Source organism: Symphalangus syndactylus, chromosome 11 (genome assembly GCF_028878055.3).
Source record: "Symphalangus syndactylus isolate Jambi chromosome 11, NHGRI_mSymSyn1-v2.1_pri, whole genome shotgun sequence".
NCBI lineage: Eukaryota > Metazoa > Chordata > Mammalia > Primates > Hylobatidae > Symphalangus > Symphalangus syndactylus.
Window position 1 is genome coordinate 62,558,845 of NC_072433.2, and position 17,812 is coordinate 62,576,656.

Genomic DNA, 17,812 nt, shown 5'->3' on the forward strand with positions numbered 1-17,812 from the left:
AACTCTAAGCTTTGTAATACTTCATACAGGCTGTCACGTTGGGAGTACCTCTCACGCTGGGTTATACGCTCCGATTATTATGAGCATTTTCTTTTATGAATACTGGAATTCCAGAGCCTTTGCAAGGAATCCTGAATGGCATCATAGCCCAGGAATCAAGGTCTCTTGCTCGAAATACTTTATGTGTGAGGAGTTTACATGTTGTCAGCTCTTCCCAAAATGATTTGCTAGGCTAATTCTGGATTTCTGTGTTTCTCTCCACCCACTTTTTATGATGCACTTCAGAGAACAGAAAACCCCATATTACTTTTTTGTTTCTACAGTTGGACAATAGCTCTTTTATGTTTTTCTCCATTTATGTGTGACACACAAATCTTCAGTGACACATTCAGCTTGTGCTGATTTTCATCTTTATGTAGCTGATTCTTTGTGTATAGGGGGTCCTAAATGAGACAATGTGATCTGTTTAGTTTTGGTTTAAGGGCGAATACAAACCAATAACGGATGTGAAAAAATTGTTTGAAGCAAAGAATGGAAAGAAGGCTTCTTTGTTGATATGCTGTTGGTTAAAAAAAAAAAACCAAGGAGCACTCTTCTAGCCTCTCAGACAGATTTCAGAGTGAAGTGTTATGATTTTCCTTTTAGTGTTGATACATTCTTCGGAAATCATTTGTAGAATCTGAAACTGTTTTCTGAAGAACTTTAAGAGATAGTGCCTACATTTTCATAGTCCTTTGATTAGAAAGTGCCCGTAAGTCCTGTCCTTCTATAACTGAGCTTGATATGCATAGCGCTAGGAAGATCTGATGCTAGGAAGTCCTATTCAGGGCTTTCAGGCCCTAAAAAACAGAATATTTAATGCCTTGATTGTACCAGTTACAGCGTGTTTAGATGTTTCACAAAAATACAACAGGAGAATGACTACTGTTCTCACTTTAACTGATTTGGAACCTAGTTTGCCATTGAATAAAAAGTTCACAGTTCATTAATTCAACAAGCATTTATTGACTCCTAAGTGCTAGCCAGTGTTTCAGGCACTGGGTGTACACAGGTGAACACAAGCAAAAGGTTCACCCTTTCATGGAGCTTACATCGGAGTGGGAGCTGGGGACAGAGACATAATATATACCCCAGTAAACCAGATTTTGATTAAGCGCTGAAGTGATGTGATTGAAAGTGTCTTAACTGTAGATGCAGTCAAAGAGGACCTTTCTGAGGAAGTGACACTTAAGTTGAGCTTTAAGTATAAAGAAGGAGCCAGCCATCCAAAGATAAGGGGAAGATCCTTCCAGGTTCAGGGAACAGCTGGTGCAGAAACTGGCTGGAATGCGGTTGTCAAGTTCCAAGGAATGGGAAGAAAGGGTCAAGGTAGGTGGGAGGTAGTGGAAAGAGGATGGGTTGGGTGAGTAATAGCCGGAGCTTAGTGAACACGGGGGAGAGTTGGAGATAAGGTCAGAGAGGTGGATGTGGGGCTCAGAATAGGTAGGCAAACAAATTAAGAGCCAGAAGGAGTAGGAAGCAGAAAATGATGCTGCTTGTTGATTAATTCTGTTGCCTTAACTAGGGTCTTATCACTTACTGTTTTTGCAGGTACTGTTGGACTATCATAATAAAGTTACTCTGCTGAGTGGGAGAGGAAGAGGCAGTGGTCACCTGGGTCTTTTCTGGCAGATAAATCTCAAGCTGAGTGTTCAGATTTTCAGCAGGATGTTCAATTGAGGGCACACCTCTTTCCTTATTTTGTCTTATATACTGCTATTTAAAACTGCATAATAAGTTCTCTGAATGTGTTCTAGTATACGAATCCTCCTTTGTTTCCAGCTCTGTATGAATTTAAGGATTGGGCAAGTGTTAATAATATGCCCTTGTCCATCTACCAAGATGACCATCAGGATCTAAGTTTCAAGTTGTCTTTTGTAGGGAGGCAGTTTATGTTACAATAGTTCCACTCTTGTCTGGTCCTTCTGATGACTAATAACACTCAGCTGAGGTGTAGGTTGGTGCTAAAAGTTCACTCAGTGGATTACATTAGATAAATGACCATTGTGGGGCTCAATTCCACTGTGTCGGCATCTTTGGGCTGGCATGTAAACAAGGAATGTAACCTACTTTTGCCTTCTGCTGGGGGCATTCATCTCTAATGGTGTGCTGCTTTTCAGCTTCACCTTGACCAGATTGTCCACTTGAGAGGCCCAATCAAGACTCCTTGATTTGGCCCTCTTGAGCCATGTCACACTGGGCTGAAACAGAATATGCTTTTTTCTTCTTCTGAACCCCACAACAGTGACTAGTGTGTTCTTTGAGTGAATTGGCTCTTTGAGCCAGGCAGTTGAGAGACTTAAATGTTGCTTGGGCTATTTGTAGTAAACTCAGTGTTAGAAATGCTAAATAAAACCTTTTAGTGTTTGGGGAAAACGAATCAGAAATTGAGGACTTGTCACCTGTTTTAGGTTCTAGTATTCTCGTGGCACCTGTAGAAGGATTATCAAAAACTTGAACAGAGCTTTCTGGGCAGTTCTGGGGGTAATGAAGGGGACGAGGTAGATCCTGGTACTGAATTACTAATTCTGATTTGACTGCAAACAGAATGTCTTTTAGTTAGCAAGCAAATGACTAAAGTAAACAGCTAGGAATAGGCAAACAACTTCTACTCTTCATACTAGAGTATCTCAAAGGAATAGAGAATTGGTAGTGAGATTTGTTAATTTAATTATTTGGCTTTGGCCCAGGTTAAAGGTTTTGGACTTAACTTATATGCTGATGCTGGGCATAAAATGCTCTATCCAATGGGTTACTAAGCTCTCCATTTTCATTTCAATGGTTTATTGTAACTCAAGTATGAAAATGTCCTGTAGGCTGAAGTTTCATCAGCCAGTTTGGAGACTGGTGGCTCTTTTCTAATTTTTGAAAGGGGGCGGGTGGGTAGGAGGGGACTTGAACACAAGGAGAAGCCATTGACTCCTACACTGGCTACTAATTATGTTTGGGGGAAGAATCCACAAATTTAAGTGGATTGGATTTTTGGAGCTGAGCTGGCCTTTTAATTTAGGGTACCAGTGGATTTGTTTCTTACACTTGCAGGCTTTTGGACAAACTCTTCTGAAAGGTGGGCAGCCTAGAAAGCCAGTTGATGCCACTTGCTATTGGAGTTGTGGGTAAGTGGTTTTACATTGCATTACATGACTTAAAGGTAATCAGATTTTGCTACTGTTTTGGTATACAGATGCTCTTTGATTTACAGTGGGGTTACCTTTGATAACCCCATCATACGTTGAAAATATTTTAAGTAAAAAAATGCATTTAATATACCTCACCTACTGAACATCATAGCTTAGCCTAGCCTACCTTAAACATGCCAAGAACATTAACCTGCAGTTGGGCAAATGCATCTAACAAGCCTATTTTATAATAAAGTATTGAATATCTCATGTAATTTATTGAATGAATACTGGAAGTGAAAAACAGAATGGTTGTGTAAGTACTTGAAGTAGTCTGGGACTGTCTCTATGTGCTGTAGTAAGGACATTTAATTGTGCACTAGCTGCCAGTTGTTTTGAGGTGAAGAAGTGGTAACTTAGATTGAAACAATGGTAATGATGTGGTAACTCCTGTTTTCCCGGGTCTTGATAACTTAAAATTATCTCTTTGTGTCTGTTTATAGATGTTGATGCCAGTGAACCAGAATCGGTTCTCCCTAAATGTTGAGACTGTTCTGGAGCTCTTTGCACAATGGACCAGGGTTAACTGAGTTAGTGTCTTTCCGTTCAAATCTAGTTTCACTAGTTCTTATGTCCGTGTTGCTAGATGATGGTGAATCCTATTCTTTCGGGTGGTGAGAAGAGATTACCACAGAACTTGACGGTTTAATTGGTGAATAATTACAAACTAGAGTGTAACATATTTACATCCCCTTGGTATCTGGGGGATTGGTTTTGGACCCCTTGGATACCAAATTCACAAATGATCAAGACTCATATAAAGTGGTAGTATATGGGAAGGTGCAGGGAGTGGCAGTGATACACATCTGTAGTCCCAGCTACTCAGGAGGCATTTCCAGATTACTTATAATGCCTAATACAGGTTGGGTGTGGTGGCTCATTCCTGTAATCCCAGCACATTAGGAGGCTACTACAAATACCTGCCCCCTTTTTGTTTTATTATGTGGGAGGATTGCTTGGAGGTCAGGAGTTCAAGTCCAGCCTCCGCAAGATAGTCAGGCCCTGTCTCTACAAAAAATTTAAAAAACTTAGCCAGGCATGGTGGTGCGTGCCTGTAGTCCCAGCTACTGGGGTGGCTAAGGCAGGAGAATTGCTTGAACCCAGGAAGTTGAGGCTGTAGTGAGCCGTGATGGAGCTGCTGCACTCCAGCCTAGGTGACAGAGCAAGACCCCATCTCAAAAACAACAGCCAAATACAATGTAAGTGGCATGTAAATAGTTGCTATACTGTATTTTTAAAAATTCATATTATTTTTTATTGTTGTATTGTTATTAGGTATTTTTTTCCAAATATTTTCAACCCATAGTTGGTCGAATCTGCCAGTGTAGAACCTGTTGATAGAGATGGCCAACTGCACTGAAAATGAGAGAAAAGATTGGAAGTGGCTCAAACTCTTATTCTTTGAAGTTGTGATATGTTGAAAGAAGAGAATGGCAGATAGGGAAATCATTTTCTTTAAGATGTGTGCAAATGAGACCTTTAAATACCATACATCAGAATAGGGAAGCTTAGTAAATCCATCTGGAGGTGGTGATTAGCTCTTGTGGCAAAATAAGTCACCTGTGCCTAGAGCCTGGATACCAGCCTGGTTGCATGCAAAGGCAGACATGTCGATGACTCCTCCTACCTTCCTGAGGGCTTGACCTTGTTCAAGAGTGTCCTTTGAGCTGTACTATGTTGTTGGGCTTGGGATTGAATTGCCACACAGAAGCTTGGATTGCATAGTGTTGGGAAGCATCATCCCTGATCCTTTTGTGCCCTGCTCTGCTGGAGGGCTCAACCGCAGGACCTGGTGACTAGAAATAATTCTGTCACTTGGGCCTGCAGATTCATACCAGGTCTGATGACTGACTAAGGATCTCAGATAGCAGCAGTGTGTAGTGTGGGACTCTTCATTTTTGAGACTGCTTAGCATCTCGGAGCCACTGCCCCTCTTTGCCCAAGAGAAAGTGTTGAAAAAACCTGCCCCTTTTTGATTTATTATGTATTCATTTATGTTTTGAGACAGAGTCTCACTGTGGCCCAGGCTGGAATGCAGTGGCATGATCAAGGCTCACGGCAGCCTCGACCTCCCAGGCCCAAGCGATCCTCCTGTCTCAGCCCTCCTGAGTAGCTGGGACTACAGGCCTGCACCACCATGCACCACTAATTTATTGTATTTTTAATAGAGATGGGGTTTTGCTGTGTTGCCCAAGCTGGTCTCGAACTCCTCACCTCAAGTGATCTGCCTGCCTCGTCCTCCCAAAGTGCTGGGATTACAGGCGTGAGCCACCACACCTGGCCTGCCACTTTATTTTAGTAGCAGATTGTTTTCACACAAGCAGCAGAGTTGGGTTACAGCTTTTAGCTCTCTATCATTCATGATGGGTTTGAACTGTATGCAGTGTTTGCTTAAAGTGGATTAGTATGTGTCCTTTAATTTTGATTCTGAACGAGTCTCAAGTCATAGCATTACTACTTTGAATGCTGTTAATTCCCCTTCCTGAAGTTTAGGAGAAGCAGGAAAAAGTCAGACCCTTGCAGAATCTTAGCATATGTGGTGTTTATTTCAAGCTGGGCTTTGAGGAGCCCTCTCCGCCATTGTTGAAGTATGCTTGTGGCAGGGATGAGGGGGTTTTGCTGTTTTCCTTCTGTTTCATGTTACTACTTCAGTCTGTGAAAAGTTACTGTAATATTCTGTTATATTGGGCTACCCTATAAGATTCTAGTTGAATAAAATGTTCTGAGGCTGAAAACAGGTTGAAAAGTGGTTATTTTCAGTGGGAAAACAGAAATCAAGAAAAACGAGTAGGCCAGGCATGGTAGTGCACTGCATGCATGTAATCCCAGTACTTTGGGAGGCTGAGACGGGAGAATCTCTTGAACCCAGGAGTTTGAGACCAGTCTGGGCAGCACAGTGAGACCCCATTTTACAAGAAATAAGGAAAAGGAGCTGGGCGTGGTGGTATGCACCTGTAGTGTCACCTGCTCGGGAGGCTGAGGCAGCAGGATCGCTTGAGCCCAGAAGGTCAGGCTGCAGTGAGCTAAGATCGCACCACTGCACTGTAGCCTTGGTGACAGAGTGAGACCCTGTTTCATTAAAAAAAAAAAAAAAAAAAGTGAGTAAATACTTAAAGTTACAGAGCAAGCTCTAGGCAGCAGCAGGGCTAGAATCAGGCCTTCTCTGCACTAATTCTTGTTCTCTCTGTTGCACTGCATCTCCCAAACAAGTTGGTGTAGGCACCCGATAAAGTTTAATTGAATCCTTGGTGTTTGGACTCTGTGTTCTTGGGTTCTGTACTCAAACATTTTGTCACAAACTCTTCATCTTTCAAAGAAGACTCATAGTGAAGCATATGTGAAGCGAAGTTATTAATGGGTAGTGGGATGGGAGGCTTCTTAGTTTTAGTAGTGGTTGTGGATACTTAATAGAGAGCTGGCCTTTTTTCTTCAGAATAGTTCTGAAAGTGACCATATTACATTCAAATAGGAGTTGAGGCATTATCCCTGTAAGTTTTCTTCTTTCTCCCCCCAAACCAAACCCTGAAACGGTCAGTGCAGTGTCAGGTTTTCAGATAAGCAAGTGGGCCTGCTCTTGAACACCTGTGCAAAATGCTAAACCAGACTTCCATTTCCTGTGACCTGCCCTGGAATCTGAAGACGAGAATCCAGATGGATCCATGGACAGAACAGCTTCTGAACAGCTCTGTGGAAATAACCACCATGGACATGCATTCCTTATTTTTTAAAAACATCTGTAAAGCAAATTGGCCTTCAATTAAATAGTTGCTTTATGTCTACCTGATGACTTGCCTAGTAAGTGTTCTTTAAACACGAGGGTGAGGTGAATAATACCATTACAGTGAGGGTGCCGGGACTCTAGCAGTATGGGTCCTACGAGACAGCATCTAGGGGCACACTGGAAGTCTCAGGCCCTCTGAGGAGGTGTTTTTCCCAGTTGTGACATTTTCTTCCTTCTCAGTAAGTGGAATTAGAGAGTGAGGAGTGATAGAGTGAATGCTCTGTGTCTACTTTTGAGAATGTTGTCAGGTTCTTTTTCTCTTAGAAATTTAGTTATTCTTTGAAATAGTCACTTGTTCAGTCATTTACTCAAAACAGTTGGTGTATCTCATGCCCATGGTGAGGAGCATTCTGCTTGAGAGTTTCCTAACTTTTTATGAAGGAGAAAAGCCTAAAGACTTCCAGAGCACTAAGATGGGAGGTTCAGTTGTCGGAGACGAGCTTGTGTAGGGTAGCTGGCCTTTGAGAGGACGCAGTGGTTGGTAGTATTGTGGACTGGGGAGAAAAGCCCATCAGTGGTCTACCTGGGAGAGGGCGCAAAATACTAACAGTGCACTTAATGGGGACAGAGGGTAGGGAAGGAGCAGGCCCACAAGATTGCCCAACTCCAGGGAATGCCATTCACAAGGAGGGGACAGGGTCCTCCGGAGTTGGGCAGTATACTGGCCCTGGCCAGGGCTCTGATCACAAGTCCTCTCTTTCCCAACTGGAAAGCATATTTCTGCCTAAGAGGGATGAGTACAGGGACACAGTGGCTGGTTTGGCCAAATTGGTCTCCAAGATGCACTCATCAGCCATAATCGGGAGTTATCTCTGGTCCCAGCTAGACCACTGATGGGCATTTCTCCCCACTCCACACCCACCACCATCACCACTGTGCCCCCTCAAAGGCCAGCTACCCTACACGTCCTCCTCTCTGACAACTTAACTTCCCATCTTGGAGACCAATCATCTTTACGGACTGCTGGCCAATTTCCCCCGCCTCCATCCCTGTCTCTTAGGGCTTTATTTTGACAAATCAGAAGTTGGTAAAGTAGGGATTGTAATTATTTGTATCCGTTAGAGTGTGGGGTTAGAGAACACTGGGTAGTGGCTCTTGACATTTAACAATGTTTGCTATCCAAACAGAACAGTTACATGTCAATTACTGAGGTAATTAATGATTGTCTTGTGGGAACTGTAATGTGAAAAAAACTAATTAAAGAAAATCGGCCAGGTATGGTGGCTCACTCCGGTAATCCCAGCACTTTGGGAGGCTGAGGTGGGTGGATCACGAGGTCAGGAGTTCAAGACCAGCCTGGCCAAGATGGTGAAACCCCATCTCTACTAAAAATACAAAAATTATCCGGGCGTGGTGGCAGGCGCCTGTAATCCTAGCTGTTCGGGAGGCTGAGGCAGGAGAATCGCTTGAACCTGGGCGGCAGAGATTGCAGTGAGCCAAGATCGTGCCGTAGCACTTCAGCCTGGGCAATAGAATGAGACTCTGTCTCAAAAAAAAAAAAAGTCATTCTTTTACTTCACATTTCTACAACATCCACGTTCTCTTTGGCAGGCCAAATTAGTCTTTCTTCTTTAAAAAAACCAAAAAAAAATTTGACCAGGTGCTGTGATCTGTCCATAGGACCTGATTTCCTACTAGTGCCAACCTGCAAGCAGTGCTCTGAATTGGTGACAGGTGTAGATTTAATGATTAGATCAAGCAGGGAAGTGGCTTCTGAGCATCAGAATGGTTAGTTTTAGTGTGGACCTCTTAATGAGGTTATTAATTATATCATTCCAACAGTTCTTGGGCAGCAATTGGGTGTCCAGCAGTTTAATTCTATTACTGTGTGGAGTTAGCACAGACCCCACCTGTTTATTTCATTTTTTGTTTATAGAGACAGGGTCTCGCCCTGTCGCCCAGGCTAGAGTGCAGTGGTGCTATCATAGCTCACTGTCATTTCAAACTCTGGGGCTCAAGTGATCTCCCCACCTCAGCCTCCCAAGTAGCTGGGACCAGAGGCACACGCCTCCGTGGCTGGCTAGTTAAAAAAGATTTTTTTTTGTAGAGATGGGGTCTTGTTTGTTGCCCAGGCTGGTCTCAAACTGCCTCAAGCGATCCTTTTGCCTTGGCCCTCAAAGTGCTGGGATTACATGTGTGGGCCCCCAGAACCTCAGATCCCACATATTACTTACTCATTCCCTCAAAATTGCCCCACTTCAGATGCCAGCTGCAGGTATTGGGTATTCGTATGTTACCTGAACTTCTGCCCAGCAGACTATAAATTTGGAGGTTCCCATGACTCCCTGTCCCAGGTTTGATAATTTGCTAGCATGAGTCACAGAACTCAGGAAAGCATGATATTTAGGATTACAGTTTTGTTACAAAGGATTTATTTATAACTCAGGAACAGCTGAATGGAAGAGATGCATAGGGCAAGCTATGAGTTGGGGGGTGCAGAGCTTCCATGCCCCTTCTGGTGTGCCACTCGTAGCTCATAAATGCTTTTACCAACCCGGAAGCTCTCCCAGCCTCGTTGTTTCGGAGTTCTGATTGAGGTTTCATTACATAGGCATGATCATTGACCATTGATGATTGAACTCTGTCTCTAGTAGCCACCCCTCCCCTCCCCAAAGCTCAGAAAGTAGGGCTTTGAAGTCTAATCATGTGCTTGGTCTTTCTGGCTTGGCTAGCCCTTCACTGGAAACTATAAGGGCCCATGGTGAAATCACCGTGTTAGCATAAACTCTGGCATGTGGTCCAGAGGGCTCTTCATGAATAATAAAAGACAAAATTCCAAGGGTTTTAGGATCTCTGGCAGGAACCAGGGACAAAGACCAAATACATTTTTCTTATGCTCCATTAGTACTCCAGTTTTGTATCTTGTAAGTAGTAATGGAATAGGGGTACCTAAAGTTGATTTAAATGATAATTAACAATTGTCATTTCTTGACACACCAGATACTGCAAATTGATTAGCTTTAGATTATAAGCAGCAAATTCCTCCTTCAATCAGTATGAAATGGCATTCCCAGAATAGTCAGTATTCTTGAACTTCAAAGGTGCATTAGGTCTAGACTTCCCTAATTCAAGAAACCAGCTTACTTTATAATACAGATTTCATGTTACTTTTTTTTTTTGGAGACAGAGTCTCACTCAAGAAACAAGCTTACTTTATAATACAGATTTCATGTTAGCTTTTTTTTTTTTTCACTCTGTTGCCCAGTCTGGAGTGCAGTGGCACGATCTCGACTCACTGCAACCTCTCCCTCCCAGGTTCAAGCGATTCTCCTACCTCAGCTTCCCGAGTAGTTGGGATTACAGGCACATGCCACTACGCCTGGCTAATTTTTCTTTTTTTTTGAGACGGAGTCTCACTTTGTCACCTAGGCTGGAGTGCAGTGGTGCGATCTTGGCTCACTGCAACCTCTGCCTCCTGGGCTCAAGCAGTTCTGCCTCAGTCTCCCAAGTAGCTGGAATTACAGGCATGTGCCACCACGCCCGGCTAATTTTTGTGTTTTTAGTAGAGATGGGGTTTCACTATATTGGCCAGACTGGTCTGGAATTCCTGACCTCAAGTGATCTGCCCACCTTGGCCTCCCAAAGTGCTGGGATTATAGAGTGAGCCACTGTGCCTGGCCCTGGCTAATTTTTATATTTTTAGAAGAAACGGGGTTTCATTTTGTTGGCCAGGCTGGTCTCGAACTCCTGACCTCAAGTGATCCACCTGCCTCGGCCTCCCAAAGTGTTGGGATTACAGGCGTGAGCCATGGCACCCGGCCCATGTTACTTTTTAATATGACTTTTAAAAAGATTTAGATATACATAATGGGTCAGGCATGGTGGCTCATGCCTGTAGTCCTAGCACTTTAAGAGGCCTAGCCAGGGAAGATCACTTAAGCCCACCAGTTCAAGACTAGCCTGGGCAACATGGAGAAACCCTGTCTCTACAGAAAATACAAAAGGTAGCCAGGCGTGGTGGTGCCCGCCTGTGGTCCCAGCTACTTGGGAGACTGAGGAGAATCAGCCCAGAAAGTTGAGGCTGTAGTGAGCTGTGATCATGTCACTGCACTCCATTCGGGGTGACAAAGTGAGACCCTGTCTCAAAACAAACAAAAAATAGATGTACATAGTGCCTTGGTTAAGAGAGCATAGGCTCTAGAGTCAGTCTGTGTTTGAGTCTGAACTTTATCACCAACTTGCCACTTGACCTTGGATGAGCCACTTCTTCTCTCTCTAAGCCTCAACTTCCTCATGTATGGAGTGAGGGTAATCACAGTAAATAGTTGTGAGGATTCAATAAGATAGTACATTCGAAGGACATGGCACAGTGCTGGGCATAAAAACAAACATTTAATAACATTAGCTATTATTGGCTACATGGCATCCATTGCTATGCCCACCTGGAATGGCAGCTAACTCCCAAGGAGTCAAGCATCATGTATATCATTTTACCTCCTCTTATAGTCAGTTTATGGGACAGTGTATAAAAAGATTGCTAGGCACACAGTAGACACAAGTTATCTATCATTTGAAAATAAAACCTGCCCTCTGGGTATCTGGGAAATACACTAGTGACTCTGTAATGGAAACTTCCAGCGTGTTTCCAAAGCTGGCCTAAAACCCAGAGATGGAAAATCTTCCTCCTGAAACCCTATAGAGCCTGTATGAGTCTAGCAATGGAGACAGGGGCTAGGATACTGTTGGATCAAAAATTGGGAAACTGATCCAGGAGACATTTTTATCTCTGACTGTATGCCTTGAGGTTCAGTGAGTTGGGCAAAACCACATTAGACTTTGGGAAAAGAAATAGATTTATTTCAGCCAGTCTAGATAATGTTTGACAGAGTCTCAGATAAAGTGAAAAGCCCAGATCCACATGCGAAAGGGCTTCCTGACTGCTTAGAGTTTACTTGTTGGTGAACTCCTCTGAGGCCGGGTCTCTAATTCTTCCTGTAGCTCAACAACCAAGACACTCTACTGTAGTGGGACTACCATTGGACTAAGTTCTTAGTTCTAGTCTAGACTCTGCCACCATTGCTGCTTTTCCTTGGGCAGATCACATCCCCTCTCAGTCTATTTCTTTAACTATGACATAAAGGATTTAGGACTAAATCACTGTTTCTCAAAGGTGGCTTTGGTTACACTTGTAATTTATGTGTTGCTGAAATGAATACTCACGTGTTTTTTTACCGCTGATGGTGCGTAAGATGATTTTTGGTGGTACATGATGAATACCTTTCATTTACTAGTTCTGTTTTTTATTGTATTTACTTACTTTTTGAGATGGAATCTCGCTCTGTCTCCCAGGCTGGAGTGCAGTGGCGCTATCTTGGCCCACTGCAACCTCTGCCTCCTGGGTTCAAGTGATTCTCCGGCCTCAGCCTCCCAAGTAGCTGGGATTATAGGCGCCCGCCGCCACGCCCTGCTAATTTTTGTATTTTTAGTAGAGACAGGATTTCACCATGTTGGCCAGGCTGGTCTTGAACTCCTTACCTCAGGCAACCCACCCTCCTTGGCCTCCCAAAGTGCTGAGATTACAGCTGTGAGCCACAGCGCCCAGCCTACTAGTTCTGTTTTTTAATGTGTATGAATGAAAACATAACTATCATATCACACCTGTGAATTCATGGACAATAGTGCTTAGGATGATACTAAAGTCATGTCAAAGACAAAATTGCAACCAATTTAGTTTCCAGATCTCAACTGGCTGTATTGCAATTCTAGAATTGGGCAATGTTTCATTCCATAATATAGAATAAGTGTTTAGATGAGCTAAGCAGGAGTTGGCTTTATAGACAGAAGGGCTGAAGAAAGCAGAAGCAAAGAACAAAGAGTGTATCAGTCCTTTCAAAGCTGCTTTTCTTGTAAGGCAGGACAGGGAAACAGAACAATAGAGAAATAACTGAAGAGTTAACATTAGATTACTTCAGACTTTTGTGTGTGTGTGTGTGTGTGTGTAAGGATTAAAACTAGGGAACTTCATTATCATGCCAGTTGAAGATTTAAACATGGAGTTTGGGAAGTTGGATGTTATCTCTTTCTCCTGGTTTCTGGGAAGGTCAGATAACAAACTTAGTTTGGGCATGAATGACTCCATTTTGATTTTTAGTCTGGTCTCTTGGAGCCTAGTGCAGGAGCTTAGTCCAGAACCATGGCCTTCTATCATTTTTATTTAACAGTAGATGCAGTTTTTTAAAAAGCTTTTAAGAAAAATATTAGGTGAACAGTAGATGGGATGGTAAAGATGCGATATGAATGGCTGAAGTTTGTAGGTTCCAAGACTCAGTAACTCTAGTGCAGCGCCACACCTTATTTAATGAAGTCTTTGTGATGATGGCCACTGCTGAGCAGGTCCAGATTTCAGGACTTAAAGACTTGCCTTCAGAAGTCTCAGGCAAAAAAATAAAGACTTGACTAACTCAAGCAAATTGACAAATTTCTTTTTTTGCATTTGTGACAAAAATACCCACAAGTAGATTATGTAGAATTTAAAATATCATAGCCTTTAGTATTGGTGGCCTTTTTTTTTTTAATGAAAAAATGAATAATATTGTTTCCTCTTTCACCTTTAGCAGTTTCCCGGCTACCTGGATTGCTCCTCGGTTCCTCATTGTTTGCTGTTGGGACTCCCCATGTTAGAAGTAAAGTTAAGGTCTGACTTGTTCTGTTGGGGTAGGAGAAAAAGTCTAATCGCTTCTTGAACCCAAGCCAGTGCATGGATTCAAGGCTGTGTCCCATCTCAAGAGCTGACGTGTAGATTACTTCTTCCTGGTGACTGTTTTAAAGGGACAGGGGGACATGTGCCCTAAAATGATGTTAAACATTGAGGCAGGCAGTATTTAAAATCTCATTTCACTTTGTCTATTGCTCATAATTCAACATAGTGGGGTCTTGAGAAGGGAAACGAGTAGTGGTAGAAATGATACCAACTACTGTGGGAGGCACTTGCTTTTTCAGTAAAACCCAGAATAAAACGGAAATCTCTATTAAGCAATAGAAGCCGAGAAAGCTGCTTTCAGATGTAGTTTATGGTGGTTTTTTTTTTTTTTTAAGCCTTAATTACCTGTAGTCCCTAGACATTTTCTGTGTATCTTTACACTGTCATCTTTCATTATCTACAGTTGGGTGTTGGTCTGTGTTTGCAAGTGATCTTGTTCTGAGTTAACACGCTGTAAAGGGCCATGGATCTGGTATAGCTCCTTGTAATAAGTTATTTAGTGTTTAAGATTTTAGTTTAAAAAATTGCTATAAAGATGGATCCAAGTCTGATAGCTCCCTGTGCCAAGTGTTACTAGTGAAGATTAGGTTAAAATAGAGCAAAATGCCGGGTGCAGTGGCTCACACCTGTAATCCCAGCACTTTTGGGAGGCTGAGGCGGGCGGAATCACGAGGTCAAGAGATGGAGACCATCCTGGCCAACATGGTGAAACCATGTCTCTACTAAAAATACAAAAATTTGCCGCGTATGGTGGCGGGTGCCCGTAGTCCCAGCTACTTAGGAGGCTGAGGCAGGAGAATTGCTTGAACCCGGGAGGCAGAGGTTGCAGAGAGCCAAGATCGTGCCATTGCACTCCAGCCTGGTGACAGAGCCAGACTCCGCCTCAAAAAAAAAAAAAAAAAAAAAGCAAAATGGTGGCAGTGATATAGCCCAAGATTATTCTCCTAATTTATTTTATTTATTTATTTTGAGATGGGGTCTTACTCTGTTGCCCAGGCTGAGTGCAGTAGCCTAATCATGGTTCCCTGCAACCTCGAACTTCATTTATTTAATACAAGGTTTCTACATGACTTCATAATGAGAAACTCTCAAATGTTTCCCAACTGAGGTGGGATCTGTGCTTCAATTCCTCATACTTTGTAAATTTTGATTTTGTCATTCTTACTGTCTTGTCTCTAGAGAGGTGTCGTGACCTGTGTCATTGGGCACATTGGCAAGGGGGAAAAAGCCTTTTACTGAAGGCTGTGTTTTGCAGGATTACAAGTCTGCCTTCCCACTAAGATCTAATTGATGACACGCAGCAAGCATCCTTTGAGCAGATTTTGAGTTCAAACCAAGCAACTCCTTGGATATACAATTATAAGACCACCTTACTTGTAGATGTCAGGTTTCTAGAACAGCCTATTTCCTGTGGTATGGAAGTTAGTCATTATGTGTAGGCAATGGCTGATGAGTCTGGATACATTCTGAAAGGGGAGGGGCCGAGTTGTGACATTCGCCCTTGGTTTGCAGACCAGGTTTTGCAAAGCTAGAGTGGGGCTGTTTGTTTTCTTCTCTTCTTGGGAAATTGCCATTGGATCAGTTTGTCTTGGTTAAGATCTTTTGTGGGTAGCTGAGCAGTTGGGCTTTTAAAGATGAGAGCCACATGAAAGAAGACTGTTCTTTCCTAGTCATACAGATGATTATCTCCATGGTCGTATAATCTCCATAAGAAGTATGAGCATTCGAGACCACACATTTAAAAACTTAACATATAACAGGGTCAGAAGGAAAGATGTACAACATAGTGGCAGAGGTCAGTACCTTTGCAAGCCATTCTTACATGTTTCCAACACCACTTACCGTGGTCTTCTCATGGTAGAATAACCTTTCGATTTATCTAGAATCTTTTCACTCCTAAAATAAAGCCCTTTTAGGATGTTAGAAACTTGAACATTCATGGCAACTTGAAGTAAAAAAATAAAAGTGTTTAATTGAAGACTTAATCTTTGACTCTGACTTTAAAACTTTCCTACTCAAAGAGCTGGAGTTGCTTAATTTATCAGAGCATTTGCTTTTCCAGGTTCACAGCTCTCAACTGTTGATTGGCCTAGCAGAAAGAGATAATAAAAAGTTATGCAACAGGTAAAAATCTTTCCAGTTACGTTTTCCCCATTTGGAAGGAAACCTGTTTTTCCTTCCCTCTGAGCAGTTTGGCCTAAGCTCCTCCGCTTTCTGATTTGCATATTTACCCTTTGCATATAGTACTTCAATTGATTCACTCAACGGAAAGTTCTAAAGATCTCCAGTATTTAATACTTCTGATACATCCAGCTTAAGCAAAAGAATTTTCAATTATGATAGCAGTTTAACAGAACAAAACTTTTTTTTTTTGAGGTGGAGTGGCGCTCTGTCACCCAGGCTGGAGTGCAGTGGCGCTACCTCGGCTCACTGCAAGCTCCGCCTCCCGGGTTCACGCCATTCTCCTGCCCCAGCCTCCCGAGTAGCTGGGACTACAGGCGCCCGCCACCACGCCCGGCTAAATGTTTTGCATTTTTAGTAGAGACGGGGTTTCACCATGTTAGCCAGGATGGTCTCGACCAGGATGGTCTCGATCTCCTGACCTCGTGATCCGTCCGTATCGGCCTCCCAAAGTGCTGGGATTACAGGCGTGAGCCACCGCGTCCAGCCAGAACAAAACTTTCAAAGACACATTTTTAAAGTACTGAAGTTACTGAAACTCTGAAATCGGAAATGCTCCAAAATTCAGAACTTTTGATCCCTGACATGAGGCCCAAAGGAAATGCTCATTGAAGAATTTCAGATTTCAGATTTTTGTATTAGGGATGCTCTACTGGTAAGTACAATGTTAATATTCTAAAATCTGAAGTTCAAAATCCAGAACACTTCTGGTCCCAAGCATTTGGGATAAGGGATACTCAACCTGTACAAGATACTTTCTCCTTAAGAAGAACCAGACTGTTATTTTCTTTTTTTTTTTTTTTTTTTGAGACGGAGTCTCGCTCTGTCGCCCAGGCTGGAGTGCAGTGGCGCGATCTCGGCTCACTGCAAGCTCCGCCTCCCGGGTTCACGCCATTCTCCTGCCTCAGCCTCTCCGAGTAGCTGGGACTACAGGCGCCCGCCACCACGCCCGGTTAATTTTTTTTGTATTTTTAGTAGAGACGGGGTTTCACCGTGGTCTCGATCTCCTGACCTCGTGATCCGCCCGCCTCGGCCTCCCAAAGTGCTGGGATTACAAGCGTGAGCCACGGCGCCCGGCCCAGACTGTTATTTTCAAGTTAGAAATCTATGAGCAAAAGACTGGCGTTCTCAGACAGAATGTGGATCATTCATAGGGTACTTCCGAAACTAAAAACCAGCTCTGTAAGCTAAAAAATTTTGGCCTCCAAAATGTAATGCTTTCATGGTTGTATTCAAAATGAAGCATATGTATTCTGAATTTTTCTGAAAGACTGACTCTAGGATTGGACACAACGTATTTCAGGAAGAAGAAATGTGTTTATATGTTGCCAGCTACTTGTTCCAATAATTTTTAGTGCCTATTGTAGATCTTGCTCGTAAGGACCTTATTGTCTGGTTGGGACATAAGATAGTGACAATTAGAAAATGTTGTAAAACCAGTGCCGTAAAAATAGCAGTGCTGGCCGGGCGTGGTGGCTCACGCCTATAATCCCAGCACTTTGTGAGGCTGAGGTGGGCGGATCACCTGAGGTCAGGAGTTCGAGACCAGCCTGACCAACATGGAGATACCCCGTCTCTACTAAAAAAAAAAAAAAAAATACAAAATTAGCAGAGTGTGATGGCACATGCCTGTAATCCCAGCTACTTGGGAGGCTGAGGCAGGAGAATTGCTTGAACCCAGGAGGCAGAGGTTTTGGTGAGCCGAGATTGCACCATTGCACTCCAGCCTGGGCGACAAAAGCGAAACTCCATCTCAAAAAAAAAAAAAAAATAGCAGTGTTATAAATGAAGGTGGTCAGGGACAGAGAGGCTCTCAGTCAGGAAGGAGTCCTGTGGGAAGTAAAATCCCAGCATAAAGCATGAAAGAGCAAGACTAGAGAAAGGAATGGCGAGGGATTCTGAGCAGTGGTAACAGGGTGTATAAGACTAGGC

At 43.0% G+C, this 17,812-nt stretch overlaps 1 protein-coding gene across 6 annotated transcripts in view; it reads left to right on the forward strand.

The window, feature by feature from the left end:
• DCUN1D3 (defective in cullin neddylation 1 domain containing 3) overlaps positions 1-17,812 on the forward strand; it is a 46,740-nt gene that overhangs the window by 1,400 nt on the left and 27,528 nt on the right. For 3 of the 6 annotated variants that reach the window (XM_055233115.1, XM_055233114.2, XM_063612129.1), the window contains exon 2: positions 3,082-3,155. The exons of 2 other annotated variants lie outside the window; for them this stretch is intronic. The gene's annotated coding sequence lies outside the window, so the exon portion shown is untranslated. Of the gene's footprint in view, positions 1-3,081; positions 3,156-15,798; positions 15,824-17,812 lie in introns of those variants that run through there. One more of the 6 variants, XM_063612130.1, reaches the window with a different exon arrangement.